Genomic DNA, 12191 nt, shown 5'->3' on the forward strand with positions numbered 1-12191 from the left:
AGATTGGAAAAAGGGAAAAAGAGCAGGTCATCTGGTCAAGCGGAAGCTGAAATAAATGCTTCCCTCACCCTCACATGGTGTGCTAACACCAAGACGTTTAATTTCCTCTCCTGTGTTTGTAAGTGTATGCCCATATTTGTGGCATCTTTTCTGAATGACTAGCTTCATTGATCGGATGGCTATTTCCTCCTGGAAGGCCAAACCTCCTCAATAGTGATTGAAACTAAATATGTTTTCAGTGTCCGAGAAAAGAAAAATAATTGCTGGGTTCAAGTCGACTAAAGATTAAATCTGGTCCTCTGTCAATTTGTCTGAAATGAAATGATTTTTTTTTCTTTTTCATTCTGGGCTACCCATTTTTTCTGGTGTCAAGTGAGAGCTAAAGGATGCTTTACTGCTAAAAGCAAAAGTAATTGCTGGGAACAAAGTGCTATTGATCTTTTTATGTATGGCGTAAAAAGATGAATGCACATTGCTGTCATATTGTATTTCTAAAACATGAAATCAAAAGAAAAGAGGATAGTTTGTATACAAGGAAAAGCACCATATTATATAACCCAGAAGTTATTGCAGAGGTTTTTTAAGTGTCAGCGCATTGATACCACTATTGGTCCCTGTTGGCAACCAGACCAGTTCAATTGTAAGTAGTTTGGATTTAGGAATATGCAAATGGTATATATAAAAAGAGGATCTTTATCAACAGCACTTTTAACATAATGCACATTCAACCCCAAACACACTCCATTTTTAAATATTTGTGTAAGAAATGTTTCTCTGCTTTTTTATACTCTAACAGAGTTCAGTATTGCTGTTATTATACTGTTGCCACTAAGTTAGTGGTGAATACTGTACGTGATGTTCTCATAGAGCCACCATTGTAAAGCAAGGGGGGTGAGACATTGAGGAGGTTCAAGGTGGCTGTTTGACATTGTGTGACTTGTATCTATGTTACTGTACATTTATATATATATATATATATATATATATATATATATATATATATATATATATATATATATATATATAATCTACTGTACACCCAATCAGGCTAAAAGAAATTCTCACAATGAATACAATATATTTTTTATTCTATAAGTGCCCCTCCTGCTGTGTTTATGTATCTTAATCTTAATAGTGTCTTCCATTGTGCTTGAAGAACAGATTATTCAGAACCCATAACAATGTACTTGTGTGTGCAAACGTGTATTTGGTATGTATTTATTTAGAAAAAAATTGTTTTAGGTGTGTTTCAATATTTCTCTTTATTTTCTTTTCATACAATGCATGCTACTACACCAAGGATAATTAATGTAAAACATTTTGACAATAGGCCAAGCCTAGCATGTCTCTTCAGCTGGTTTAGATGATTTGGCATCAGCTGAGCTCAGATCTCAGGTGAAAGGCTTCAGGCTACAGCAATCAGCCCTGAAGGCAGCAGGTGGCTCTCGGACCACAGATTGTACGCCCCCAGAGTTCTCATACAGTACCACACTGGACAATTAGTTACAATTTAAGTAACAATTTTCACACAAAGAAAATACCCTTGTTAATTATACAGTAGTAAAGTGTGTAGTACAGCAGAGGTAAACATGGTAAAGCACAACAATGTTTAGTTGTACAACATGTACTGTGGTAAATATTGTTGCTGCATCACCAAACTGTTTAATCTTAAGTAGTATGTAAGTGACATACATCGTCTACTGCCACCTCTATAAACACAAAATTAGAGAAACCAGCATTATGCAAAAGTAAATCTCGATTACCTACATCCGCCATGCATGTACATGTCTGTGACATACAAACAGACAGGGCACTTCAGTTTATACATTATCTCCAGATTCTGATTCTGTCAATGCCTTGTCCGAAAGAATGTCGTTGGCAACATCTATCACAACTGGATAAGCAGTTATAAATGATGTATGTAAAACTCTGCCTCCCTGTCACCAGGGGGTATGCATCCCCAGCAGTAGATAACAGTTTTTACCTACCGGTTGTGACAAAGCGCATTGTGGGTTAAAATATATCTGAAGAATGTGAAAATGAATTTACTGTTAAAAAGAAAAGGTATTATTTGTAGGTTGCTGTACAAACCACTAAAGGAGGTTTTGTTATGGTTTTTCTAACTAATTTGTAAAATTAACAGGTGCCAACTGGACTTTGGAGAGTAAAGCTTTGAAGACTGGAATCGATTAAACAATAACAAGAAGAAGTTGATGAAGTATTATTTATGTAGCCAAGCAAATTAGAATATTATTCTTCAACTATTATAAATTAACATAGCGCATTTTTGTGTTGATTTTCAAGAAAGTCCCTTAGCTATACAGATACGGGCGTCTGCTAAGAAATAAATAATAATAATACAGATGATTTTGCACTTCATGTGTCTGATTTGCACAGGTTACAAAGCAGACACTAGATGGCTGCAGATAATGGAAAACAAGAACAGTAGCTGGGAAAGAAAGAAAAATAATTTCTAAAAAGACACCTGGTTCAGCTGCAGGCTCTAAAATCAAGATAGAATAAAATAAATAAAATGTAACTTATATAAACCCACAAACATAAAAACAATTAAATACATAAATAAATAATACAAACTAACATAAAGATAATGTGTTTTATGTCATTCTTGCAACATTAGGTATATCATTTTCTCTATTAAAAACAGAATAAAAAAAACAACATTTTGGGTACAATATCTTATCAGGTATTTCCACCTATTTTTATTTATTTGTTTATTTAGCAGATGTCTTTATCCAAGGCGACTTACAGAGACCAGGGTGTGTGAACTATGCATCAGCTGCAGAGTCACTTACAATTACATCTCACCCGAAAGACGGAGCACAAGGAGGTTAAGTGACTTGCTCAGGGTCACACAATGAGTCAGTTGCTGAGGTGGGATTTGAACCGGGGACCTCCCGTTTACAAGCCCTTTTCTTTAACCACTGGACCACACAGCCTCCTATACATGCACAGACTAAAACAGCTTAGCTTGCCCTAGGTTTAATTGCATTTTAGAATACAAAGCTGTGTATTTCCCCTTTCACATTAATTTTGTTTCAAAAGTTTTTTTTTTTTTTCAAAAGTTCATAGCTACAAAAAGAAAAAGAAAAAATATTTGTCTTTTTTTAACCTTTCTTATTTTAATGGGTTCTTTGTTTTACTTAAAACTGCACTTCACACAATCAGCCTAGGAACTATTGACCACGTTCCTTCTCCTGCTCTATTGCTGTAAATGCCCATCGTAACTGTTCAATAGCAGTGAACTGTAATCTTTAAAACATTAGGAGGTGTGAAGTATGCATCCATCATTTTTAATCGAAGCTAAGGGAGAAAAAGGGTGTGAAAAAATGGCAACCTTGTGAAAACTGCAAGGTGTTGCCAGGCAATATACAGTAACTTTTCTTTCAGTTAATTTGTTTTGCTTCAGGCTAAATGGTTCAAATTAATCTTCCATCATAGATAGCCTTAAAACACTGCCCTTATAGACAAGTTTAATGGCTAAGCAAAAAGACCAAACTTACAGTAGGTCTGTTATAAAACTATTGTTACAGAATAAATCTAGCAAAAACCAACCTAGCCAAGGATTACATTTCAGGCATCGTTATCCTTATAGTCACTTTTAAAAAGTATTTTATACCAAAATAAACAATAATTGTGATAAAGATAACTTTTGGCATAGTATGCAGTTTCAGCATTTAATAATTGCACAGGTATCCTAATTTGTTGTTATTTGGCACTTTAAAAGTTGCTATAAGGGTAGCAGCACCATCATAGAAATGTAATTATTATTATTATTTGTTTATTTAGCAGATGCCTTTATCCAAGGCAACTTACAGAGACTAGGGTGTGTGAACTATGCATCAGCTGCAGAGTCACTTACAATTATGTCTCACCTGAAAGACGGAGCACAAGGAGGTTAAGTGACTTGCTCAGGGTCACACAATGAGTCAGTGGCAGAGCTGGGATTTAAACTGGGGATCTTCTGGTTACAAGCCCTTTTCTTTAACCACTGGACCACACAGCCTCCTATAATTCCAGGGTTAGTTGCAGGAAGGAACATTTGCTGAACCTCGACTTGTTTGTGATTCCACTTTACAAGGGATACAAATCTTTGACTTTCCAATGAGATATTAAGCCATTTCACAATCAGTAGAGCTGTGGGTTATAAATACCTTTTTATTCGGTGCATTACACTGCAAATGAATGGTAGAGCCAAGTAAAGCCAATTGGAAATTTGATGGAATACCTGAGACCAGTACTTTGACAATTGGTTACATCTACAGAACATGTAGATTAATGATCCCCCAAGTGTCCCACATCTCCAGCATTTATTAGAGACTTGCAGATTACATTCAAACATTACAGACAGCGTTTTACTTTTAAGAGCTCAATCTTACAACAGGATATATTTATATATGGAAACAGATTGAAAAATAAATATCTTGTGATCTTCATGTACTTTTTTAAAAGAGCAAAGTAATAAAAACACTTGCTGATATAAGTCTCACAAAGTTGTATTTACATTCAGCGGGAGAAACCAAAGAACTTCACGAGATACCTGAACAAGACTTGGACAAACACTTGTTGAATTTCATCTTGTCAGGAAAACAAACAAACAAACAAACAAACAAAAAAAAACATATGGGTCAGAAAATGTTATTATCACACAATGATATATGTTTTGATAATATATTCTGACTCATTCATTATATATACACATAGATTACCATGGATGAACTTGTTCACATGTAGATAAATGTTACAAATATTTGCTTGTAATTTATTGTCCCCTTTGACATGACCCTACCCTTTACCAGATTCACAAACGACAGCCATTTGATCACTCTTGCTTCTATTGCAGAACAACAGAAAAACTTTCAGTGTGTGAGTTCTATGGAATTTAAACGGTACATTTTTGACTTTGCAGTTGATAAGAGTGTCAACTGTCTACCCTTAAATGCCAAATATCCATGAGTGCAGCAACAGTTATGAATTATGAATACATTATAATTAAATGAGGGCACACAATGGGTTACCTAGCCATGTTGTTGATGCTGAATCATTGTGAGAGAGACCCATTTTGAGATCACCCAGCTACTAGGAACTGGATGAGCACTGATGTGCCAGGTGGCCTCCTCTCGTTAAATACATAAATAAATAATGATGAAGTATGTGAAATGAAATCCATGAGCTCTGGCGTAGCCAGAACATTTTTGCCACTAGGGCAAAAATAAAAATATCTCTAGAAACTTTTTGCCTTTTCTGTTCTGATTCAGTTTAAGTACAGATATGGCCAAAAGTTTTGCAGCACCTAAATTTTAGGATTGAGACATAATTAAATAAAAAAAAAATATATATATATATATATATATATATATATATATATATATATATATATATGAACATAATGTATGTATTTTATTTATCATGTAATCAAATAAACTACAAAATGATATCGCAAAGTCTACCGGAAGCCATAATAGTAGTAGAGTATTTCATGTTAGATTTCGAAATGTCACATTTTTAAAATTTTTGTGTGTATATGGCAAACTACAAAGCGGTATGTAATTCAATATGTCAACGTAACATTATTCAGCATGTTTCATTAGACTTTATGAAGCAAAATGTGTTACAAACGGGATGCAAAACTTTTGGCCATAGCTGTGTGTCAATGCCTAAGGTGTAAACGTTCATAAAACATAACCAAAATGCATGTCCCCATATTAGCTTATTAAATAGCTAATATTAAAATATGTTTTCATAACTTACATGAATATAGATTCATATTCATTAGCCAAGGTGTATTCTTTCATTTTTTCCTGAAAACATCCAGATTGAAAATTATAATCATTGGTTTAAATAAAGCTTAACAGTTTTATTTATTAAAGCATGGCAATGTTGAATAATGCTTAGAATTATTATTATTATTTATTTCTTAGCAGACGCCCTTATCCAGGGCGACTTACAATCGTAAGCAAATACATTTCAAGTGTTACAATACAAGTAATACAATAAGAGCAAGAAATACAATAACTTTTGTTCAAGTGTGACAAACCACAATTCAATAATACAGCAGATAATAGTGATAGTTACATCAGGATATGATTAAATACAAAATACTACAGGTTAAACACTTGGCAGATTACAGTATTTTGAAGTACAGGATTAAATGCAGTAAAATAGGGGGCAGATAAGAGCAAAATAAAGCACATTTAAATGAAGGGTGATAGTGTCCCAGGATACAAACAGAGGAGTTCTACAGGTGCTGTTTGAAGAGGTGAGTCTTAAGGAGGCGCCGGAATGTGGTCAGGGACTAGAATGTCGACTATTCATACCTTACAAGTTACAAGAACAAAGTTTCACGAGTTGGATGGGGCAAAACGCCCATGATAAAAACATCGATAATGCATAAGACTTCCAAAGGAATGAAATATATTTTTAAACTACAGATACTTGTGCGTATACAAGGCAGTAGTGATTGAAAAAAATGCCTCTTGCCCCATTCATTATTTTCATCACGTACCATTTTTTTAAAACTATTAACTATTTTGAAAGCACATTATCAACAATACATTCAGTTGCAGGCATATTTATAGGCACTGGGTAACAAGAATCTAGTATGGCATTTAGTCTTTAATTATCAAATTATTTTCTTTGTCAATAATGATTTAAAAATATGTAGCCATAAAGACAAGACATGAAAAAGAAGACATCAAGCATCCAGTAAACGGCACAGCTGGCAAAGCAACACTGATAACGGAACCAGTTCGTCTTTCCTTGCGATGTACAATAGTTCTGAGTGATCTTAAAATAAGTTATAGGAACTTTGGAAGCCACGCTCACCAGTGTTGCTTTTCTGGTCAACTGTCTGAATGGGTCCATGTTTATAATGCTTTCGAATGAGGTGATCTTTTGGCACTAGATCACATTAACAAAAAACTCGAAACATGCACATTTAACCTCATCCATACTGATACTATATTTTGTGTAAATATTTGTTTTTAAACTGTGTGGCGTCGGCAGTAAATGTATATCCCACGTACATCCAGCCAATCAGATTAGCAGTCACTTAATAGGCAAGCAGGTGGAACTATTTTTAAGGAACTGTATTTTACAGTGTACGGTTTCCCTGGCTGAAACAGGGATATACAGCCAATAGGATCACTGCTATCCCAACCCCCCTCCCCCAGAAAATCTCAATGGACCCTGACAAAAGTAAATAAATACATTAATCATTAATAAACTAAAATTGTGTGACTCATCCTGATGTGGCGACTGAGGCAACAGCCCAGGCAACCACAGTGTAGCTGTGCTACATTGGTAAATCTTGAGTCGCCCTTATTATCAATCAGCATTTATTTCTAGGTTTTTTTTACTCATTCAGGGACATAACATACCTAAATGTTTATTATTAAATGAATGTGAGTTTAAATTATTAGTAAGTACACACGTTTTGATATGAAAGCTGAACATTAATATCAGCAAAGAACAACTAAGTTACAGGTTTTTAATGCAAAAAACTATTGTAGCTAACGTTTTCACTAAAGTAAAATGATTGTAATATGTCACTTTTTGCTATATTTACTACTGCTTAATCTAAGTTAAAAATAAAAGATGTGGGTGGGAATAACTTGTTCATGGCCCCACGGCAACATTACCCTAATTTTTTATCCTAAAACCCAACATTGTTTAATTTAATAACGGTCTGATACTTTCTCTCTTCCATACCGTTTTTCTTTTAATAATGGTCTTATACTCTCTCTTCCTTCAGAAAATATAGGCCTATATTTATATTTCGTGCAGCTTTCTGACCACCTGCTAAGTCCACATTCACTTACAAACGTTTTTTCTTACTGTTAGCTAACGTTAGCCATGGTGCAGACCTTGGGTCAAACCAATGTGTGCGTGTAGGGAGAATTTATTGTGATTGTTTATAAATGTGGCCCATCCTCTGAATACTTTTCCATTTTTATATTTTATTTTAAAGATTTTATAGCAAACCAATGCCAAACACAACAAGGTATAATAGATAATAATAATGAACGAAAAAAGTGGAGGGGCAAAATATATAGTTTGACCCCCCCATATTCAAAGTGGGGGGCACACGCCCCTTTTGCCCCATGGGTTAGGTGCCTATGCATCAGAACGAGGCTCTGATTTATGTGATTTTAAATGTTATATTAAGATCATATTAGTGATTTACAGTGTGAAAATATTTTAATGAGAGTAATCTCTCCCACCCACAGTTCGCCAGATAGTTGGCTAGTTAATTAACTCTCAATCAGCCATGGGGCAAAACTAAAACAAGTTTGGCAGGGTTGTATGGGGGAAAAAAAGCACTTAATAAAACAAATCCACAGTTGAAAAGCCACAGACACTAACAGTTGTTGTAACCTGCAAAACAGCACTAAATTTAAAACAACATTTCAAAGGATTACATGTCAGCAGCAAATAACGCCTGAGGCAGTGGAACATGGTGCAAGATGTTATCTAGGTGTAAAATAGGGTTACAATATTTTGCACATTTTCAGACTTTCTTAGTTTTCATCAAACCACTGTTTGTGTCCTCAAAGCAAAATTAGAGGTTAGGTATATAGACTACCTTAGGTCTCTTTGTATTACTGCTGCGCTATTGAGATGCACCTGTGCTGGCACTATGGGCACAAAGTGAATAAACTAAACTAAAATAAACCTGCCTCTCACCTGTGCCTGATTTGTGTAAATGATCATTGTGATTCCAATGTTATATTTAAAAGTTACACCTCTACATCTCAAACCTTGATTGCTGGGCATAACCTTGGTCGTTGACATTGCTTGTACTGTATTAGATGTTAATACACGCTAATCATAGTTTTATTGCTTAAGTGTGTCACATATCTTACCATCATATTGGTATATAAAACATCATTATAGTGATATATACTTAATTTTGAACAGGAAATGTAAAAAGATAGCATGGTGATTTGTTTACTGGATTAAAATGACTCCAGCTGAAGAGTTTACAGTTAGTGTGCCTTAAAATCAAAACTTCATTCTGTGTGCTAGCTAGGAATGCAGGATACACAGAAACCCCTGATGGGAATAGGGAGAGTATCCACTCATGTCATTATACCTGGAGCAGATAATTCCTTCTCTACACTACTGTTATTAGAAAATGATTTTTCTCATTATTTTCTTTAAAACACCTCTTTAAAACCTAGATTTACTGTGAACTTGAAGTAAATTGTCCACTGAGAAAAGTGTTCATAAAGGATTGCAAACATAATGAGAGAAAAAACAAATTACTTTATGAAACAGATTACTTTTTTTGTCAGTTACTTATCGTTTATCTGGACAGTGCCAGATAACTGAATGGAGCAATATTACTGAACTGTCCATGTCTTGGTTTGTTGTTGTTGAAAGATGCTGAGCTCCAGTCGAGACAGGCTGTGAGGGGGGTATGCATGTTTATTGTAATTTATTTATTTGTTTATTTAACCAGGCGATTTACCCATTGAGACCGAGGCCCCATTTACAAGGGGGTCTTGAAAAACAATAAAAAGACAGATACAAGTACAAGTAACACGATAAAAACGTGTGGTTCAAACTTCAGCAACAATACAAACATATATTCTGGAAACAATATTTGCTTAACTGCTATAAAACTGCTATTTCTAAGTGGACAATTTTGTACTAATTAAAGACCCTTGTGTCCGACTAATGCCAAATATGGTGAAAGTATCTTACCTAAAAGACGGACTGTTACTGCCTCTAAATGGAAACACAGTGCAACTGAAGTATGTTCTCTGAGTGCCATCCGCAAGAATCACCAGGGGCTAGGCTGACTAACATCATTTAATGGGTCAAAAATGCTACAAATTCTAGGGACAAATTAAAGACTCATCGTCTTACTGAAACAGAAATAGACATCCTTATCTTCTATAACCTCGTTGAAAATTTTAATTTAAGAAATGCTGTGTTGTTTTATTCAAAAGGCTGTGTTGTTTTATTAAAAAATGCAGAGAAACCAATAGCGTGCTACCTGTTTTTATTGTAAACATAGCCAATGACACCTACAACTATATTTTATTTATGCTTAAAACCATTATGATTTACTGTCATCATGCATAAAAAAGGCATTTTGCATGCAGAGAAAGCAGTAACAGAGTTCCAAAACTAATAAGAAACTACCTAGGTAGACTTAATTGGCTGTGGTTACAACTGTTTTTGAAGCTACTGAACATTCTTAAAATGCAGTATGCATGTATATACAAATACATACATACATACTGCACAACAATGCAATGTCTTCCTGATTTCTGTGATTTGTTAGTTGCATGTATATAACATTTGATCTCAGAGGTGGCAGTAATTATTGAACATGACTGAGTTCAATTAAAAGGAAACAGGGAACAGATTGCCATTGCTATCTCATTTCCAGTTTTGATAACTCTGTTTCACAAGAAGGAGAGGGGACCTCTGAACTGAGACTTCGCTTGGCAGCAGGTCTTGATAGGGGCCATTTGAAAGGCAAGTGTACATCACAAGAGGTATGTACATATGCTTGCTATTATCCAGAAGGCAGAGCTGTTCCTCTACTTAAATTGTGTCAACACGGAGCATCCCTCCCTTTGTGTTTCACCCAAGACGGAGCACAAGCACAGGCGCATTTCCCAGCAGCTTGCTATATTTACAATTAAGTGACATGGCAGCCAGACCATTACTTATCAACTCACTATTAATTATTAATCGATTAATCATGAATTATTGAGGAATTAATGTTGAGATCCAGCTGTGCCGTCCCCGTTTGCCTCTCCAGCGCCGTCAGGGATACTTTACGACCCGAGCTCTGAAGCATTCCATTTGCCTTTGCTTTTACCCTCACTCTCTTGGTTATCTGAGGCATAAAGAAGAGTGAATTTAACTGTTTTTACTGAATACATTGGACTGGGAATAAAAATTCCACTGCTGGACTTGGCACCATTTGCATGGCTTAGTCGAGTGGATGAAATTACACATTTTAAATGTTCTGGGTTTTTTTTTTTTTTTTCCAAAAGATTCATGATATTGGAAATAAGTATTTCAGAAAGGAGACATCCACTTAGTAGTAGAAAATAACAATTTATTGATTGCGAAAGATGTGCCTGATGGGCACATGAACAATTAACAAACAGTTATGCGCGACATGAACATGATAGCCGACAGATACATAATACATTCACATTTATAATTTGGCCCATGACCTTATCCATTGGAGCTCGATAGCTGCCCCTATGCTGGCCGAGCTAAGATGAATGCAATACAGTGATTAAGAATGACTCGGCCAGTGGGCAGGACAAGTGGCACTTGGGGCCACCTTCCCCCTAGACAAGGCACACTGCAGGGTGGAGGCAGGGAGGAGGAGGACCAAACAAAGAAACGACAGGGGTTTGTGGGCAGAGATACCTAAATAACTGGTTAAACTGGTAACGTATGAGATTGATGGGTGGAGTCTCCTTTCGGAAAGACAACAAGTTTCCAATTCAGAAAGGAGACGTCCACTTAGTAGTAGAAAATAACAATTTATTGATTGCGAAAGATATGCCTGATGGGCACATGAACAATTAGCAAACAGTTATGCCTGACATGAACATGATAGCCGACAGATACATAATACATTCACATTTATAATTTGGATCATGGCCTCATCCATTGGAGCTCGATAGCCGCCCCTATGCTGGCTGAGCTAAAATGAATGCAATACAGTGATTAAGAATGACTCGGCCAGCAGGCAGGACAAGTGCACTCGGGGCCAATGTGACAGGGAGCAATATTTGATGTATTATACTATATGTATTATATGTATTATAAGCTGCTCTGGTGTTTTGTGAGACTGATTGTTTCATGAGATTAACTGCAGATTCAGAGATCTGGATGTTGGGAGATGATTGATTTAATACAATATGAGGTTCTTTGAACCCTGGACATGGATGCGGTAGGGGGTCTCATGAAAACAGTGCGTGGAATTTCTGAAAATTAAAATGAGAGAGAGAGAGAAAGAGTCAGCAATTATGTTTTTTGAACCCGAGACGTGATTTACTTGGATTCTAAAGTTTCCCAGCACTGAAACCCAGGTGAGCTTTCTCATGAGCTTCATGATCGTAGGGGAAGAGGATCTGCCCTTATTGATAATAGCTACTGTAGAGAGGTTGTCACAATTAAATGTTGTGACC

The sequence above is a fragment of the Acipenser ruthenus genome, chromosome 4 (assembly GCF_902713425.1).
Source record: "Acipenser ruthenus chromosome 4, fAciRut3.2 maternal haplotype, whole genome shotgun sequence".
NCBI lineage: Eukaryota > Metazoa > Chordata > Actinopteri > Acipenseriformes > Acipenseridae > Acipenser > Acipenser ruthenus.